This window comes from Simochromis diagramma, unplaced genomic scaffold, assembly GCF_900408965.1.
Source record: "Simochromis diagramma unplaced genomic scaffold, fSimDia1.1 OVJJ01000549.1, whole genome shotgun sequence".
Lineage (NCBI taxonomy): Eukaryota > Metazoa > Chordata > Actinopteri > Cichliformes > Cichlidae > Simochromis > Simochromis diagramma.
In genome coordinates, this window is record NW_024387379.1 from 78,154 (window position 1) to 99,115 (window position 20,962).

At 40.9% G+C, this 20,962-nt stretch overlaps 2 long non-coding RNA genes across 2 annotated transcripts in view; one reads left to right on the forward strand and one right to left on the reverse strand.

Annotated features, from left to right (window-relative positions):
* Positions 1–8,577: 8,577 nt before the first annotated feature.
* The window catches only part of LOC120720113, a 36,756-nt gene continuing 24,371 nt past the window's right edge, over positions 8,578–20,962 (forward strand). Inside the window, exon 1 of the long non-coding RNA XR_005692794.1 lies at positions 8,578–8,729. This is a non-coding gene — a long non-coding RNA (uncharacterized LOC120720113). The remainder of the gene's footprint in view (positions 8,730–20,962) is intronic.
* LOC120720112 lies at positions 10,015–10,426 on the reverse strand. The gene is made up of 2 exons (XR_005692793.1): positions 10,393–10,426; positions 10,015–10,132 (listed from the first exon to the last, which is right to left on the reverse strand). It is a non-coding gene; the product is annotated as an uncharacterized LOC120720112 (long non-coding RNA).

Sequence of the window (20,962 nt, forward strand, 5' to 3'; positions counted from 1 at the left end):
TTAAAAAGTATCTGTTTAGAGTAAGAGTAAATATCTGGTTTCAACTGTATATTTGATGATGTTGGTGTTTGGCTTGATTGTCAGCACAAAGAGGGAGAGAGAGGAACAGAGAGGGAGAGAGAGGAGCAGAGAGGGAGAGAGAGAGGAGCAGAGAGGGAGAGAGAGGAGCAGAGAGGGAGAGAGATGGAGAATGAGGACAGAACAGAGATGAACAAGAGCAGGTGAGACACACATGTTAGTCAAATGGTTGTTTACCAAAAGTATCACTGTATCATAGGTACTCATTATAATTATATAAACTTTTCTCAATCTTTGGTAGAATTAAAAAACAAATGTAGTGCAGGTCTATGATGATTTTTAGTGCTACTATCATCTAGTTCTGATTCTGGTTCTGTCTTGGTTAAATCCTAAATAGTCCTGATTTTAAACTGTTGTAGTCCAGTTTTAATTCCAGATCAGTTCTGGGTCTGGTTGAATTGGGGTTTAGTCCTCGTGTCTTGATGAAGCCCCAGGTTGCCGGTTCGAGCCCCGGCACGGACAGTCTCGGTTGCTGTGTTCTTGGGCAAGACACTTCACCTACCACCTACTGGTGTTGGCCAGAAGGCGGTATGGCAGCCTCGCTTCTGTCAGTCTGCCCCAGGGCAGCTTGCCTCCACCAGTGTGTGAATGGGTGGATGACTGGGTGTGTAAAGCGCTTTGAGGTCTAGGCGCTTTGGGGTCTTTTTACTAGTCCCCTAGGGGGGACTAGTAAAAAGCACTATTCAGATACAGGCCATTTAATTAAAAAACTAGTTTAAGGTGTCCTGCATATGTGATGTATATTTTCCCCTATATGAAGTCATTCTTTTTTGAACAAAACTCAACACAGGGGCTATTAATCTTTCAGTCATTTCTACCCCCCCCCCCCCCCCCCCCCCCCCAATCCCACATGCATACTACCCTTTAGGGCTAAGCCCCGGGTGTATCAAATGTCTGCCTCCGCCTCTGGGGGTAACAAGCATCGAAGAACTTTGGAAAGGGAGGGGGGATGGGTGTGTGCATATCAGTGTATATGTATGTGTGTGCGTGTCCAGAGTTCAGCTGTGACAGTGTCCTTCGCCCTGCTAGGCTAAGTAAACAGTCTTCCAGCCAACCCAGGTGGCCTTGCATGGAATGGGAAGGAACAGACTAAACACAGTCGTTATCAGGGTGTTTTTGTTCGGCTCCAGCCTTGTGACTGCAGCTGGCGCCGAAAGGGTATCCACATGAAGTGATGGTGCTTTTTACTTTAGTGCGAACAGCTCTAAACAGAGATGTACATTGCCAATATAGAGAAAATGTCACTTTATTAAGAGTTTTAAATAATGTACAGAAATTGAGAGGAAAGCAGAGAGACTCAAAAAAGGCACCAGTAATGATTAGTGATGTTCAGCTCATTGTCAGAGTAGCTGATATTAGATGTTATTAATTGTAGGGCTCTGTTGTGGTTGTTCTGTGTAATATAAAACTGCTTAATGTTACTCTAATCAGATGTGGTGACGTAATTATATAAATTACACATGTGCACTTTTAAGGCAGTATTGATTATTTTCAGTTGCTTAGTTTTGCATAGAAAGGGTGACACCGAGTAACTAATAGTTAATCACATGTTAGAATTGTATATACAGTTGCTTGTAGATGCCTATAGCACCTGCTGCTTATTGCATTTGTGTATACCGTAATACGTAATAAACATTAAGACTAAACAGTGTCTTTATTTTATCAGACGTCTTTATTTGCGCTGGAAGAAAATAAAATACAGATGCATCTGGAGATCATCCTATGAAGTCCTATTGTAAAGGCTGATTTCCCTCCCCCAGGCTTGTACCTGTGGCTTCCTGTCCTGGGGTTGGCTGTTCTCCTGCCCTGCAGCCCATCCTTTTGTTCATATTCCAAGACTATTTTTCTTTATGTATTCTTACCCCCTAGCAACCGCCATTTCATAATGTCGCAAGCAATCACAAACTCTACAGTGTGTCTAACTCCAGTTTATCCCAAGCAATCTATTATTCTCAACAGAGCTAAACTCAACATAAACTGAACCCGTATTAAAGTTAGCTCGGTGCTTACCTTTAGATGAGCCCACAAAACGAGAGAAGAACCGTGATGAAGCTGGAACTCTTTCCAAACAGGAAACAGATGAGGGAGCAGAGACCCACGTGGTTCACGCTGATGACAGCTACGATCCAGGAGACAAGGGTGTGCAGATCGATGCAGACATCGATCCAAACGTTGGTAGTGGTATATGTTCCTTTAAGTTCACTACTTTACTCCCGTTTCATAAAAAAGCAGCTCTCTCTGCTCGACTCTTCTCTCCTGCACAGACACTTTGCTCCGCCTCCTTTTCCGGCTGTGCTGTGATTTGTTGCTGCGAGGTCACGTGACTCAGCGTCACAAGGTAACCACGTGGGGTGTTATTTCAAAAGTAGCGCCTATCTCCTTTTCCTAAACTCTTTTCCTTGGCCTCGATGAAAACGTGATCGTGGGAAGGAGATTTGATAAGGACTCTGGGAAAGAGAGGAGCGATGTGACACCGGATGTCCGCCCGTTGAAACTACATTGTGCAAAAGATGGACTACAAAACAAACATCTTACTTTGTGACAATGTGTTCTAACCCTGTTGTTTTATGGAGGTCATATAAACGAGAACAGCCTGTTAAAAATATCCTTTCATTACAAAGTTTTAATTTTAAAGAAGAAGGAACCTTTAGGGTCAGATTTACTAACATCTGCAGCAGCTCAAAGACGTCTTTTGATGTTAAAAAGCTGCTGGATTTACTGAAGAGACTTAGTGTCAGTTTGTGACTCAAAGTTATGACATATGTGTTTGTAAGAGTTTCACTTTCAGGAGAAGAAGATTTAAATGAGTGACACAAATGTAAATTGCAAAGTCTGTGGTGCACAATTTACTACAAATTGCAAAAAATCTACCACAGAATCCTGTCTTGTTCCTGCTGTGGTTGTGATAGTGAGGACAGTTTATTGTTTTAGGGGGAGATGTTATCAAAACAAGTCTCTGATCAGCTCAAAGTTGTTATTTCAGTTCCAAAAGTTTGGCTCTGTCCTAAAACTCTCCAGTCAGATCTTATACTGATTGTTTTGAGGTGAGCCCCACTTATTGTTCCTTAATAATACAGTTTATGTGAAACCAAGCAGAAATGAATTACGCTTCTTAATTTTTTATAGTGCACACAGCTAACTCTTTCTGCTGAATATGTAAAAAATAAAAGTGTTACTGTGTTACATGCCTGAATGTTGCGCATGGTCTGATGGGAAATAATGTTTTTTCTGTTCTTTAGCACATCGAACAGTCAACTGTTCACAGAGTTTAGGTTTAAAGGATGAAACAGTTTGCACTGATGCATCTCTCCTCTCCTATCTGAAGAGTATGTAAATATCTGGTTTCAACTGTATATTTGATGATGTTGGTGTTTGGCTTGATTGTCAGCACAAAGAGGGAGAGAGAGGAACAGCGAGAGAGAGAGAGAGAAACAGAGAGGGAGAGAGAGGAACAGAGAGGGAGAGAGAGGGAGAGAGTGGAGAGAGAGGGAGAATGAGGACAGAACAGAGATGAACAAGAGCAGGTGAGACACACATGGTAGTCAAATGGTTGTTTACCAAAAGTATCACTGTATCATAGGTACTCATGTATCTCGTACCTAGTGTTTCTTTTTAGGTTTGTTATTTTTCAAATTCTATATTTATTACGTTATGCAGGCTTGTTTGCACAACACAGCTAAATAATTAAACTTTTCTCAATCTAAATAGTGTACTTTGGTAGAATTAAAAAAAAGTGTAGTGGAGGTCTATGATGATTTTTAGTGCTACTATCATCTAGTTCTGATTCTGGTTCTGTCTTGGTTAAATCCTAAGTAGTCCTGATTTTAAACTGTTGTAGTCCAGTTTTAATTCCAGATCAGTTCTGTGTCTGGTTGAATTGGGGTTTAGTCGTCGTGTCTTGATACAGCCCCGACTTTGACCCGAGCAGCACCAATTAGTGGCTGAACGACAGAGTTGTCTATGAAGACTATGAGTGTCTTCATAGTTTTATTTTTGATATTCACCAATTTTTATATACTGCAAAAAACACGAAAATAAGTATTATAATGCAAATTTGCAAAAAAAATAGCATATGCATCAAAATAAACTATTTCCAGCAGTGCAATATGTATCCTAAGCATCCCAGAAACGACACAGAAAGTCATAAAGTCAAACATAACTTTTAAAAACACCAGTATAGGCTTACAAGGCCCTGATGGTAAAGAACTAAATTTCTGTGAAAATGACATCACTTCCGGTTTTGGGCAGGTCATGGCGCATATGCGATAGTTCGCGCTGATGGACGTAGGAAGTGTTACGAAAAGCTGATCGGATCGGCAAAGCGTGTTTCTGGAATATTATATTTTTGTTGCTGCAAGTGCTTTTTATGCAATTTTTGCAAAGCTTTATGTGGAAGGAAACTGTGACCTAGGACAAGCTCATGGCATAAGATGTAAGTACAACTCCTCCGGTTTCATATGCAAAAACAATTATTGCGCTAGCTTTCATGGTTCCAGTGCTACCGGGATTTAAATATAGTTATGCAAAACGGAGCGTGCCCGCTCCGACCGGCTTTAAAGGGTTGAAGGAGACTGTTGATCGTTTTAAGCCTTCAGGATCTCCAAATGATGCTGTCCCTCCTCGACTCTTATAAGAGGTGTTACCTACAGTTGGACCTTTGGTTCTCCAGCTGGTAAACCATAGTTTGATGTCAGGTGTAGTCCCTAAAGATTGTAAACATGCTGTAGTCAAACTCCTGATTAAAAACCTGTTCTTGATCCTACGAATCTTGCAAATTACAGGCCTATCTTCTAACTACCCTTTCTTTCCAAAATTCTTGAAAAGAGAGTTCACAGTCAATGAATGACCTTCCTGGAAAAGCAAAATGTTTTACATAGCAATGAATCAGCCCTTTTAAAAGTTTTTACTGACATATTGCAGTAACGACACCTGGTTACACCAATCGGAGGTCACTAAAATCAATATTGAATCGGTGTGCAACTTTGCCAAAACAATGTCGGACTCTGTAGTTTTCTCTGGTCCCCTCCCCAATCAGACCAGAAGTGACATGTTTAGCTGCATGTTCTCCTTAAATTGCTGGCTGTCTGAGTGGAGTCCCAGAAACGATGTGGGCTTCATAGATAATTGGCAAACCTTCTGGAGGAAACCTGGTCTTGTTAGGAGAGACGGCATCCATCCCACTTTGGATGGAGCAGCTCTCATTTCTAGAAATATGGACAAATTTATTAAACCCCCCAAAATATGACTATCCAGAGTTGGGACCAGGAAGCAGAGTTGCAGTCTTATACACCTCTCTGCAGCTTCTCTTTTCCTGCTATCTCCCCCCCCCCAAAAAAACACCTCTCCATAGAGACTGTGTCAGCTCCCAAAAAGACAAAAAACAAACTAAAACCAGCAACAAACAACTTAAACATAAACAATCACAAAGAAAGAACAATACAGTATCCACATCTGAACCAAAGAGTAAAACAATGAAATGTGGATTATTAAATATTAGGTCTCTCTCCTCTCTTCCCCTGCCAGTGGCGGACTCCCTCAGACATCGGTGCGTTGGTGGTTCTTTGTGTCTGGGGATGGGTGTCCAGGTACACACCGGCTCACTCCTTGGCGGCCGCTTGTCGGGGCCTGGAGCCTGGGGCTCCAATAAAAATTACCAATAATTATCCCACAGATGTAATATTATCTACAGCTACTCTTAGTACCATTGATGTTAAGTTAGACTCTTTTTCTCCAATTGATCTTTCTGAGTTAACTTCAATAATTACTTCCTCCAAACCATCAACGTGTCTTTTAGACCCCATTCCTACAAAACTGCTCAAAGAAGTCCTGCCATTAATTAATTCTTCGATCTTAAATATGATCAACCTATCTCTAATGATCGGCTATGTACCACAGGCCTTCAAGCTGGCTGTAGTTAAACCTTTACTCAACAAGCCATCTCTAGACTACGGAGCCCCCCAGGGGACATGGGAGAAAAAAAAACTTATGGAGGAAAAAAAAAAATTAGGGAGGAAAAAAAAATTAGGGAGGAAAATTTAAAATTAAGACGGACTTTTGCGAGATCTCGCAAAAGTATTGCGAAATCTCGCAATAAGTATTGCGAGCGCTCGCTCCCTCTCCGGCCAAAAGAAAGCTTCATTTTTGCTGCTTAATATATATTTTTTAAAATTATGCCAAATTGAAAAAAAGCTTAGCTTGCTGTTGTTCTGTGTTTTATCCTCAGTTACTTTGAAGCAGTTACTGAGTCAAAATTGAATTTAATCAAATCAATTACAGAAATCAGCGATGATACCCAGCCCTAGTGAGTAGCCGAAGCCCAACAGAAATGGAGGCAGCTGTGGGTAATGAGAAAAGATGAAAAGGTTGATAACACATTATATGGAGTAAATGCACTGCCCAGGTGTCCCGTCTCCCCACTGCCTGTCAGTAAAGAACTTTGTGTTGACGAGATTGTTAGGTAATCATTTACAAATCTATAATATCTGCATGGACAGCATTAACTGATGAGGTTGAAAAATTCAATACTTAAAAGTTTACTCTTCAGCCACCACGCTTCTACCATCTGCCTTTTTTTTTTTTTTATTAGCCACAGTAAAGGCTGCGCTATGAATTCTGGGATATGTTGTGCCACGAATGATACACCTGACTCATCCTTCAAGTCCGGGGAAATGAAGTGCGCATTTCCGGCCGCATTTGGGATTGGGACAGCCTTCATCACGTCGCTGTGGTGTAATCAGCCTCCAAATGGGGTCTCAAAATTGTACCAAAAAACTCTGTACCTCCCTTCAACCACACACTTCTTCTGGGTTTGCCATCAGCCCTGCCTGTCTCAGGGAATCCGGGACTGTGACCAACCACTGCACATGCTCCACCGAGGTATCACTATGAGTGATGACATCATCCAGGTAGGAAACAGCATATGCAGTGTGAGGACGCAGCTATCGCTACAGGAGGTGCTGAAAAATGGCCGGGGCTTCCAACTAGCCAAACGGAAGTGTGACGAATTGGTACGAACCATACAGAGTGGAGGAGGCCGTTTTTGTCTTTGGACTCTGCACACAAGGGAATCTGCCAATAAGCTGCGTTTCAAAGTGGTGCTCCATGAGAGTCGTGCACACGGGCAAGGGGGAGAACACATCTGCAAAGCGCTGTTGCTATGAAGGAACATCTGCTTTATTGGAATGTGTGAGATGTTAATCACAATGCATCTTAAACACACTCTCTAAAAGCGTCATGCCCACAGCATGTTTTTGAGAAAAATCTAATATTTTTGTCCTTGAAGATCATTTCAGAGTTTTTAATGAGCTGCAGGAACCCTGTTCTGTGTGAGTGGAGAACAGCCAAGTCGCCTCCTCTGATAAACCTCCACATGCACCACTGAAAACAGTTAAATTAGTTTGAATCTGAAATCATGGCTCAAACTACTTGTTCTGAGACCATTTCTTCATTTTCACACCAAACTGTTTAATAACACAAACTTTACACAGAGTTCATCAAATATAACTAACACTTTAATATTATCAAGATTTCATAATACAAACTTCAAATCAACAGGAAAACAGCTGCAGAACATGTGGATCAAAATGAATTCATTAAAAAACAACATGTGGACTTCAAGGATACAGTAAATACACTAAAGTGAAAGGAGGAGCCAAAACTTGAAGGAATTTGAATTAAGTAAAAGTAGTCACCTGTGATCTTTAAATTGGTCCTGATGTGTGCTGCTGTTTTTAACTTTCAACATTTCTTTGCTGCCACTGTGAATACGAATGTGGTCTTTGCCTAATTAAATAAAGGTTACACTGACTCACTGCTTCATCTTCTGGTACAAACTGGTATTACATGGAAGTCCAGCCCCAAACCAGTTTAGCTTGAGTTTCTTTTTTCTGGACATAAAGTCACAGCAGGTGTTGCTTCAAAGCTGGTGGACAGATTTAGTTCATTTTGGAGGTTTTAAGAGCAACTGCTGTGAAAATATTTGTAGTTTTGGGAGAAAATGATTTAAGAGAAGATTTTACCACAGTAAAAGATTAAATATGAATGAAGGATTGAAATTTAACTTAGGTAACACATGAAATGAATACAACTACTAAACACTACTGTGTCCTAAGGGAACAAAGAATAAAATGTAACAGCGATAACATTTTAGAGAATTAAAATAAACTTGATATGCATATCTATACATGCAGCTTCCTAAATGTAACATTCAGAATTATTCACTGCAGGTCCAGAAATCAGAGCTACCTCATCAGATCCAAGTGTGGCATCAACTGACACTCTTTACAGGAGATTCCATCTGAACTCTGTGGAGCCTGATCTCAAGGTTTTTAAGTCTGAGCCTGAAACCAGAAGAGGATCTTTCTCTCTCTTCAGATTCATTCTGATCCAGTGATTTCAGTCCTGCATGATCAGGCTGATGTTTGCACAGAGCAGATAATGAAGTGAATGTTTTTGCACATTGGTAACAGTGAAACAGTTTATTTACAGTGTGGGATCGTTTGTGTTCGGAGTATGAACTGAGATTCCTGAAGCTCTTGTCACACTGGTCACAGCTTAAGTTCACTTCCATGTGTGTACGTTCATGTTTGTTACGATGACCTGATTGTGAGAAGCTTTTGTCACAGTGTCTGCACTTGTATGGTGTCTCTCCTGTGTGGATTCCCTTATGCTTTTTCATTGAGCTCACGTCCAGTGGTGAAGGATGACCCACACTGGTCACAGATGTGCTGTTTGACCCCACTTTGGAAGAATTCATGTATTTTTAATGTACTTTGTGTGTGGAAGCCTCTCCCACATTCTTTGCAGTAGTTCATTTTGTCTCCAGTGTGGCTACGTTGATGTGGTTTTAGGTCCCGTTGATGATTGGAGGTTTTTTCCAAAAAGATCACAGAGAAACTCTTTCCCACCACCACAGTGACGACAGGGTTGAGAAATGGATCCATGTTCTTCGCTCAACTTCTAAACAAAGACATTGTAAGTCAGGGAATTCCTTCAACAATTTTATCCTGAACGTCGCCTGAAACAAAGAGCATCTCTGCCAACGTCCAATCACATTTTACTGTTTACATTACAACACTCAGCTTACTGAGTGAAAATTATTCTTCATTTTTCCAAACAGTTCATTCAGTATAACTCCATAAGTTTACTGATCAGACTTGTTCCAAACAATCAGGTTAAAATTACAAGATAAAAAACTAAATACATCCTCACAGTAACTGCACTTGTAGAGTTACTTTCTGGTGTGGATCTGTTGGTGTTTTTTCAGGTAATGTGGAGATTTAAAAGTCTTCTCACACAGGTCACATTTATAAGGTCTCTCCTCAGTGTGGCTAAACATGTGTTGTTGTAACTTTGCATTGGTTGTAAACAGTTTCCCACACTGATCACAGCAGTAAACATCATTTCCAGTGTGAATCCGTAGGTGAATATTTCGGTACTGTTTGTCACTGAACCTTTTTCCACACAATTCACAGCTGTAAGCTTTAACTCCACTGTGGATGATTTGGTGGATTTTTAAGCTTCCAGCCAGGGTAAAAGACTTTCCACACAAGTCACAGGTGTAAGCTTTAACTCCACTGTGGATGCGTTGGTGACTTTTTAAGTGTCCAGCCAGGGTAAAAGACTTTCCACACAAGTCACAGCTGTAAGGTTTAACTCCACTGTGGATGATTTGGTGTTTTTTTAAGTTTCCAGCCAGGGTAAAAGACTTTCCACACAACTCACAGCTGTAAGGTTTAACTCCACTGTGGATGAGTTGGTGAGTTTTTAAGTTTCCAGCCAGGGTAAAAGACTTTCCACACAAGTCACAGTTGTACGCTTTAACTCCACTGTGGATGAGTTGGTGTGTTTTTAAGCTTCCAGCCTGAGTAAAACACTTTCCACACAACTCACAGCTATAAGGTTTAACTCCACTGTGGATGAGCTGGTGAGTTTTTAAGTTTCCAGCCAGGGTAAAATCCTTCCCACAGTCATCACAGCTGTAGGTTTTCTCTCCCTTTCTTCTGTGAGGTTTGTCGGCCTCCTGAGAGCGCTGACTTCTCGCTCCATGTTGGTCCTGCAGTGAGAGAGATACAAACAGAGGCAGTGAGTGAAATGCAGTCGTGGAACAAACTGAAACTCCCTCCATTGGTGGAATCAGACATATCAAAAAAAAAAACCATTGTTGGCGTGTTACCATCACCTTCTGCTGACAGTATCACATTACAATGATGTGCTACAATGAGAGTTGTAATGAAAATGACATTATTGAAGAAATATTGATCAGTAGAGAAACTCACAGTTTGAATAACAGTGTAACTGTGATGTTTTTCTTACCTTTTGTGTTGAAGTCATTGTTTCCTCTGTAGTGGCTGAGCTGAGTCCAAATGGCTGAAATTGTTCCTCTGCTGCACCACCAGACTCTTCTCCTCCTGTTACTCAGCTGGGACGCAAAAAGTATATATATATGTATTTTATCCCTGACAAAAAGAAGCAGAGCAAATAAACATGACTAAACTCCTCAGTGACAACAATACCTATGAAGCTTCAAGGTGAAAAGCCAGAAGCAACTACAAAAAGAAAGTCATCAGTTGCCTACAAGAACTTGAAAGGGAAAAACCCCTGACCCCCCCTGCAGATCACCGCCTTTACCCAGGGGATGCTACACCCTGTATATATGGACTTCCATAGATCCACAAAGATGGAGTCCCGATCAGTCTCAATGGTAGCAGTATAAACTCAGCCACCTACAACATTTCAAGCACCTCATTACCATCCTAGCTCCCCTAGGATGGTAATTTCAAAACATTTCGAAGCTCACTTTGTTAATGTGGAATTCTAAAAATAATTTTACAAATGGAGAATTTATTCTACAATTCATTATTTAAGCACAGAATTCTTTATTTTGATGTGCGTCGCTCTTGTTGTCCTCCATATAGGGGTGTCAAAAATCAGAGATAAAAATAGAGCAAGTGGCATGAGGAGGTACATGTTTAAGGTGTTAACAACACACTGTGTGGTTTGCTAGGTTAACTCACAAGCAGAATTTAGCTGTGCCTGACTACAATAGAGACTTTCCTCTTTAGGCGTTTCTGAAACAAGAAGGTGTAGTAAACAGAGATTTGTTTCAGAAAAAGGCGACAGTAATTAAAACGACATACATAAGCACAGAATGTTTTAATCCTACTAACACATACACACACATGCAATGCAAGGAATACCAGATGGTAGGGCTGCACGATTTTGCATAAAATGAGAATCACGATTTTTTGGCTTAGATTTGAGATCACAATTCTCTCGCGATTTTCTTTTCCAGTATAAATATTTATTGCACTTATTAACTGCACATCAACTTCGTAACAGTTGAGACTGAACATAAAAACAATAAATAAACATAAAAACAACAAATGTCTCACGTTTTGTCGTTGCCGCAAAATGTTGTACTGCTTGAAATTCCGTCTCCACCGTTGCTCGATGCTGCGTGTATAGAGCAGGTAGTGCAACAATAGAAAAATAGTTGCGGGATGGCACTGTGTAGCGTTTGTCTAGGGTCTTGATCATTTTCCTAAATCCCTCGTTTTGCACAGTGTTGATGGGAGCCATATCTTTGGTCAGGTGATAAGTGATAGCCTCCGTAATTTCTTTGTGCCTGCGGGAGTTCGACGTGTATAGGGAAGCGCTGTATAAGGTTCCCGTTATTGATGTTTGGGTGGTTGACCGGGAAGGATTTTCTCCTGTCACTTTCTCGTCATCCCTGACGTGCTCTCCGTTGTTTTTTCCCTGCTAATTTTAGCATCACACGGCACAGCTTCTGTATCACGTGGTATAAGGCTCCGCCCTTGTCATTTGTTGAGCAGGAAGAGTGAGCGCTTGTTTTCATGCAGATTACGTCCCGGATCAAAATGCGGTACAATCGTTGTCGTCGTCTTTTTTTTTTTTTTTTTTTTTTTTAAATCGTTGTCATTTGGAAATGAGATCGCACATAAGTATGAATCGAGATCGCGATTTTCTAACGATTAATCGTGCAGCCCTACCAGATGGTATTTTAAGCCTGTGTTTCTGATTTTATCATCTTGTTCAACTCACTTAGTAAGATGAGTTTTTAGGAATAATTTACGTCTTAAATTGGACAAGCATGTAAAGAAGATTGCTAAGACGGTCGAGGCTAATCTGAATTGTTTTGAGTTAATTCAGCACTATATACCTGCTTCAGCAGCTCAGTTATTTATGCACTTGTCACGTTCCTGGGTCTTTTGAACCAGTGTTTTGAGTTCTATGTTTAAGTTCTTTAGGTCAGCGAAGTTCATTTGTTCTTTAGATTTCTCTTTTATTTTCTTCCCCTGTATTTAAGTTTCCCTCACCCTTTGTGTTTCATGCTGCGTGTCTTATGTTATCAAGTTTATATTGTCATGTCTGCGTCTCATGTTTCCTGTTTTATTTTGAAGGTCTGTGTCCTATGTCAAATCTGTTCGATGGCATCATTTAGGGCTGCACAATTAAATGCTAGAAAATCGCGATCTCAATTCATACTTATGTGCAATTTCATGTCCAAATGACAACGATGTAAGAAAGAAAAAAAAAAGATGATGATTGTACCGCGTTTTGCTCCGGGACATAATCTGCATGAAAACAAGCACTCACTCTTCATGCTCAACAAATGACAAGGGCGGAGCGTGATACAGAAGCCAGCTGGAAGGGGAAAAAACAATGGAGAGCACGTGAGAGAAACTGCCAGAGGGGAGAAACCACAATGAGTGCAGAGGAAAAGCTCTGATGGTGGTGAGAATGACAACCCCACTGTAACATTAATTCCAAGAAAGGTTCTCGTTCCTCCGTGTAGAAGGTTTTTGGTTTCAAAGAAGATGATGAGAGTCAAAAAGATATCATTTGCAAGCTGTGTTTTGCCATAGTAGCAGCACCGCAAGCTAACACTACAAATTTGTATAACGACCTTAAAAGTCACCATAAAGTGCAATATGACGAAGCTGTAAAGGCAAAGAAAGTGACAGGAGAAAATCCGTCCCCGTCAACCACCCAAACATCAATCTTAATCAGCACTTCCCCATACCCGTCAAACTCCACCAGGCAAAAAAAAAAATTACGGAGACCATCACTTATCACCTGGCTAAAGATATGGCTCCCATCAACACTGTGAAAAACGAGGGATTTAGGAAAAGGATCAACACCCAAGACAAACAGTACACAGTGCCGTCCTGCAACTATTTTTCAAATGTTGCACTACCTGCTCTATACACGCAGTGTCAGGCAAGTGTAATGTAATGTAATGTGTATGTGTTAGTCCCCATAGGGAAATAGTTCCTCTGCATTTAACCCATTCACCCAGTGAAGCAGTGGGCAGCCACCAATGCAGCACCCGGAGAGCAGTGTGTAGGGATGGTACCTTGCTCAGGGGTACCTCAGGGTAGCCGTTCAGTGGAGTCGAACCCCCGACCTTCCGATCATGGGGCCACCACTCTACCTACAGTGGGGCAAAAAAGTATTTAGTCAGCCACCGATTGTGCAAGTTCCCCCACCTAAAATAATGACAGAGGTCAGTAATTTGCACCAGAGGTACACTTCAACTGTGAGAGACAGAATGTGAAAAAAAAAATCCATGAATCCACATGGTAGGATTTGTAAAGAGTTTATTCGTAAATCAGGGTGGAAAATAAGTATTTGGTCAATAACAAAAATACAACTCAATACTTTGTAACATAACCTTTGTTGGTAATAACAGAGGTCAAACGTTTACTATAGGTCTTTACCAGGTTTGCACACACAGTAGCTGGTATTTTGGCCCATTCCTCCATGCAGATCTTCTCGAGAGCAGTGATGTTTTGGGGCTGTCGCCGAGCAACATGGACTTTCAACTCCCGCCACAGATTTTCTATGGGGTTGAGGTCTGGAGACTGGCTAGGCCACTCCAGGACTTTCAAATGCTTCTTACGGAGCCACTCCTTTGTTGCCCGGGCGGTGTGTTTTGGATCATTGTCATGTTGGAAGACCCAGCCTCGTTTCATCTTCAAAGTTCTCACTGATGGAAGGAGGTTTTGGCTCAAAATCTCACGATACATGGCCCCATTCATTCTGTCCTTAACACGGATCAGTCGTCCTGTCCCCTTGGCAGAAAAACAGCCCCATAGCATGATGTTTCCACCCCCATGCTTCACAGTAGGTATGGTGTTCTTGGGATGCAACTCAGTATTCTTCGTCCTCCAAACACGACGAGTTGAGTTTATACCAAAAAGTTCTACTTTGGTTTCATCTGACCACATGACATTCTCCCAATCCTCTGCTGTATCATCCATGTGCTCTCTGGCAAACTTCAGACGGGCCTGGACATGCACTGGCTTCAGCAGCGGAACACGTCTGGCACTGCGGGATTTGATTCCCTGCCGTTGTAGTGTGTTACTGATGGTGACCTTTGTTACTTTGGTCCCAGCTCTCTGCAGGTCATTCACCAGGTCCCCCCCGTGTGGTTCTGGGATCTTTGCTCACCGTTCTCATGATCATTTTGACCCCACGGGATGAGATCTTGCGTGGAGCCCCAGATCGAGGGAGATTATCAGTGGTCTTGTATGTCTTCCATTTTCTGATGATTGCTCCCACAGTTGATTTTTTCACACCAAGCTGCTTGCCTATTGTAGATTCACTCTTCCCAGTCTGGTGCAGGTCTACAATACTTTTCCTGGTGTCCTTCGAAAGCTCTTTGGTCTTGGCCATGGCGGAGTTTGGAGTCTGACTGTTTGAGGCTGTGGACAGGTGTCTTTTATACAGATGATGAGTTCAAACAGGTGCCATTCATACAGGTAACAAGCGGGGGACAGAAAAGCGTCTTACAGAAGACGTTACAGGTCTGTGAGAGCCAGAGATTTTCCTTGTTTGAGGTGACCAAATACTTATTTTCCACCCTGATTTACGAATAAATTCTTTACTAATCCTACCATGTGAATTCATGGATTTTTTCTTCACATTCTGTCTCTCACAGTTGAAGTGTACCTCTGGTGCATATTACTGACCTCTGTCATCATTTTAAGTGGGGGAACTTGCACAATCGGTGGCTGACTAAATACTTTTTTGCCCCACTGTACTGAGCTATCCCTGCCCTAAGGAGACGGAATTACAAGCAGTACAATATTTCACGGCAATGACAGACTTACAGTGCAGCCGAACTAAGCGTTATATTTTATTAATCATTGTGGTTTACATTTTAAGAAACATACCTAATAGGTACCTCTCTCATCACCTTACACACGGAAAGAATACTGTTCAAAATGTTATTCTTAAAAGTATTTTAAGGTTTTGTACGTAAGAGTAGACAATTGAGACAATTGTTTTTATGTTCAGTCTCACCTGTTACGAAGTTGATGTGCAGTTAATAAGTGCAATAAATATTTATATTGGAAAAGAAAATCGTGATCTCAAGTCTAAGCAAAAAAATTGTGATTCTCATATTATGCAAAATGGTGCAGCCCTGGCATCATTGTCACATTTTAGAGAAATATAATCTACTTAGTTTTAGGAGTTTTAATCATTTGTGTTTTCTTAAATTAGTCTTTAAATGTAAAAATAGGATGGGCCCCAGAGTGTCTTAATAGATACATCCAGAGACAAGATAGTAATCGTATTACTAGAAGCATGGTGAACGGAAACTGGAAGATATCATATCGCAGATCTAAATTTGGTCAGTCGGCATTTTCCATAAAGGCTTGTAATCTGTGGAACGCACTTCCAGCCAAAATCAAATTGATTACAGACATCAGATCCTTTCTATTGAAGGTTAAAGTTTGGTTAAAGGGAAATCAGAGATGTAGTCATTTTAACTAATGATTTTATTTTTATTTATTGTCTATTAATTGTAGTTGTATTTACGATGTATTTTGGCTTCATGAAAATGTATGTTTTATGGTAAAATGTATTTATTTTGATTGTAAGCCCAACAAGGGCCAATTGTTGAAAATTAGCAATAGCTATAAACTTACGTGCGTTACATCAGTTTCATGTTTTGTATTTGGACTATGTCAAACTGCACTGTCCCTTTTGAATAAATAAATTCAAATTCAAATGTGTAGGGGAGGCTTTACGTGTCATCCTTGCGCAGGGGCCATGCAAAATTTTAAAGTTCCGGTAGCCCTTCGGGCAGGGACTCTTCAGTTTTTGGTAGCCCAAAATAAATTTAAGTAGCCCAAATAAAAAAATAGGGCAATTTTTTGATTGATGTTTCGTTTCCGTAACGGAAACAATCAAATAATTGTTGAAACACAAATTACAACATTGTATAAAAATTACAATCATCAACTCAAATACTTTGTTCCAATTGAACAGACATTTGAACTTGTAAGAACTGTGTAGGACATGAATCAGTCTGTGTCAGATCCTGAATTTAAAATTTCCACTGAAGTCACGGGTAAGTGGAACCAAGATCTAGGCCATTTGCTTTTTGAAGTTTGCAAAGACTGCTACATTTTGCCAGTGGTAGTTCACTCTTTGCAAGTACGCTGTATAGTACACTGTATAGTATTTGCATAGTACGCTGTTCTAAACAGATTTTCAGGTTTATTTTTAGTAAGTTATTTGGAATTGGTGCTTTTTCCGGGAAAGATATTGCAGACTGAGCAATAATGCATTTCTTGTCCTTCTGACATTTCTTTGGAGGTGGAGGAACACCAAAGTAATTACTTAAAGGAGCTTGCTTCTTCGACATATTTAAGAGTTCTAAACAAATGTCTGTCCTCTTCCAGAAAATCCTATGTACGCAAACACGCGTTGCAACTTCTTGTCTTGTGCATGTTTTTTATTTTGACAGCAAATGCGCACCTGTGGACCACTTATGTGCAGCCCTGGTTATATAGCTCGTCATATTGCAGCCACAGAAATTCTTTTGTCCATGAAACCATAAAGCTGCACTTTCTTTTTGCCTTATAGTCTGATTTGTCATAACTTTTTTGTGGTAAGCTTTTCTTTGGCTGTCACTTCTTCACCCTGACCTGTCTTATTTGGCTCAGCAGAACTAAAATATATATCCTGCTGCTTTTACACACGCACTCACATAACACTCAGCAATCCTCTCACATGTTTAAGCTTGCTGCGGGAGATTTCACTTGTCATGTTTGCATAGTAAGCTAACGATTGATAAGACGATGTCAGAAGAATTGGTGCGCAAATTATCATCACTCACCAATCAGTACTGTCACTCTCTATGCACAGTTCGTGCGATGCAAAGTTCAATATGTCACATATTGAAAGTGGCTCACCGATGTCAATGACATAATTACCCAGCTACATTTCCAAAAGAATGCAAAATCATTGACATATATTTTTCCGTCCTATGACAGCCCGGCGAGCAGAGCAGAGATAGATTTTGGTAGCCCGACTGGAAAAAATTGCTAGCCCCGGGACTTCGGGCTAGCGATTTTGCGAGCCCTGATGACATACACCTGGTTACATGGGAAGAAACTTATTATCTGATAGGACATTAGGGTTGTGTGAAATGTGTGTCGCTGGTGGATGAATGTTTTGGGGATTTATTTGGCGGCTACATTTTTCTTTTACCAAGTGGAACCTGTCAAGACGTTTTGGTTTGATTTATCAGTTTAAGGAGATGACTATGCTTTGGCAAGTCCTAAAACTAGACTTTCATATTTTGTAGTATTTTCTTTTTTTTCTTTTCATGTTTGAGGAGTGCACTGAGAGTTTTGTTTGAGAATCTGCTGTCCGTTAAGCAGGCCTGCATGATTGGAACTAAAAGTGCTATACAACAGTGTTGCTGGAAAATGATCGTAAAGTGAGCTTCTCCACATTGCAATGGGGACTGACTGGACTGATAATGGGGACAAATGGTTCACTGACTTGACACTGATACGCACATTGCACCTACTCCAAGCAGACAAGGAAAGGGTAGATGTATGTATGTTTTTTCAGGAGCAGGAAGATGACAGCAACATCCTAGGGTCGCATGAGCTTGTGGGCCATGCAGACTTAATCTTGTAGTTGTTAATTTCTGTGTGTATTTACCAGCGCTGTTATGCATGTTGCAGTGGCACATTTCTTTTCCTATAAATCATATCACATTAGTAATAGTAATATTATTTCCTCACTTTAGTGTTCACCAGTTGTATGCATGCATGTAGAATGTTATCACCAGTGGGCCCCATGTTATTGCACCCTCACAGTGGACCCATCGTAGACTGGAAGAGCTCCAGACATCCTGCTCTAAGGGAGGTGATGGGTGGTCATAACGTTTCTTAGTGTGGGAGAAGGTCAAGGATGAGCTGGACTGAAGCTTTAGGTATGCATGATGTGCTGTGGAATGTTCTTTGTTTGAGAGTGTCTGTGATGGTGTATATAAGATATAAGGGTGGTGGCCGAATTTCCGAGATGATCCTTGTGTTGGCTGGCATGTTTCCATTCAAATTGTAAAGTGTTTATTAAACCCACTTCAAATCCAGCTCACAAGGTGTGTTGCAGCTAATTTTGAAATTTTCCATAAAAATGTGGCGTTGTCAAGCAGGATTCCTCAGGTGAGTTTTGCTAAATCACCAGCACGCGATGCCTGGTCATCCTGAGGGAAAATTGCCTCAGTCCCATCATTCTTTTGTTTTCAAAAGGGGAGAACCGCGACATATGCTTCAGCAACTCACACATGCAGGACGTTTTAACAAACCAAGAGAGAGACTGCAAAGAATTTGCAATGGTGAGCTGTTTTTGATTCGGGAGGATTTTCAACCGGACCAATGGGGAAAGCCTTGCTTCTTTACTGCTGCAATTATTGAGTGCAGGTTCCTAGAAAGTCAATGAGTTTGGGTATTCTAGTGGGTACTCTTGTTGCAGTGGTAAGTGGAGGATCTTAGAAGCTCAACAAGTTGGGTGTTCTAGTGTATGGTTTGTTGGACTGGTCTGAGGTGGTGGAGAGGATGTCTCACCTCACTGGAGCCAGTGCGCATCAGCTGAGGAGCCTGGAAGAAGCATTGCGGAGATCTAGAAGGATCTGACCTAGCAGAGTCCAAAGTCCTGACTCCACTGAGACAGAAAAATCCCAGATCTCAACTAGAGATCGCATGATACCACTTTTTTTTTTTTTTATGTCCAATACCGATCTCATAAATTTGGATATCTGCCGATAACGATATGAATCCGATATAGTTCCTTTAATAATCAACAAAACTGTTTTTTTTTTTAAATATCTTGCTGCATTTTATATAAGTTCATACTCAAGTTTAAAAACAAAACAAAACATTAAAGCTATTCTGTTATACCTGCATGCACTACACCCAAAATATTTCATAGTTCAGCAATACTGATCAATCTAATTTACTTAAACCTACACCATCCTCCCTATTCTGGTATTCTAAACAGTACTTAGCAGAAATATTAACCCTTGTGTGGTGTTCATATTTTTGTTACTCAGCCAGTGTTCATGGGTCTGGTGGACCCGCTAGAGTTTTGGCTTTCCAAATTAACACTATCAAACAATTTTATGTTAAATTACTAAACAGATGTTTACTTCATCCCAATTACAAGACATATGAACAGCAAACATGGTTAATTTTTTCCCTTTACCTTTGTTGGATCACATTTATGAATTAATGTGCTTCTCGTTTTTTGTATATAAAATGTTATAAAAAACATAAATCAGTTATAATCAAGTGGAGTGAGTGGAAAGACACAACACATTTACACGTGAAGCAATATGTTTCACAACTAAATGGGATCAGCTGCTCATCAATGGTGACATTAGGCCCAGGGTTGTAAAACAGGGGGAGGCGGTGCACCCACTTATCCCACACTGTCCTGATGGCAGCTAGCTTGTCTCTCTGCCGTCGAGCTGGTCTGTCGTCTCGGTTATCAAAACGGGTAATCCTGGAAATTTTGTGGAAGTTTTCCAGAGACATTGATGCACGGAAAGGTTTCTGCATCCCACAGGGATTCTGTGGATTCCCTCTTTGTACCTGAAAACTCCTGCAAGGATAAGAACCCCAAAGTAGGCCTTTGGGGTTCTGAGATGAATTTGGTCCATCTCCTTCCACCTCTCTCCAAAAACACACCTTCCTTCTAGATTACTGCAATCCAGAATAATTTTCTGGATGGAATCTGGGATGAAAAGCTCAAATGAAGACTTGATGTCCTGCACATGAGTAACTGTCAGCCGTGTTGGCCCTGGCTTATCACAGTAACAGCTCTGCAGGGCGGCTCATTTCTTGGGCAAGAAGACCATTCAATTTCACCAGTTATTGACATCCATATTTCCTCACTTGCTGTCTGGTGGGCTTGTTCTGGTCCTGGAGCTGGCTGCAGATGGGGTACTCGTCTTCGTTTTGTTACTGAATGGTGCTCAACCTCATCCTCTTCTTCAAAGTCACTGTGAGACTCTGAATTTTCAGAAATGTGAAATATTCTGAAACCTCTTTGTCAACATCATCATCCGAAGCCTCTCTCTCTTCCAAAATCAATTGGATGGCCCTCGCAGCAGATAATCTTTTGCCATCTTGATCAGTTGTGATAAAGAACCACACTAGCAAAGTCTTATTTATAGTATTATGCCCCTAATTTGCAGGTGGGACAGGGTATGAGAAAATAAAATTTGGATCCCTCAAGAAAGAGGGTAAAATGTGCAGGAATGTCAGAGCAGACGGTGTTGATAGTTGAATTTTCAACAATGTTGCAACTTTGTGCGGGAGCAGGAGGGGAAGAAAACACTATCAGCAGCACCAGAAAGGAGGAAGACAGAGTGTGGGAACACAGGACCTACACTTTCAACACTTTTATTAGACCTGGGTCCAGTGGACCCAAACACCTTGTATGTAATGTAAATGCGTGGGGGGAGGTACAGTATGAGGTCATTGAAAATTAGTTTGGATTTATGTTCTTCACAGAAAATAAGCCAAAGCCAATGAATTTCAGGTTGAAA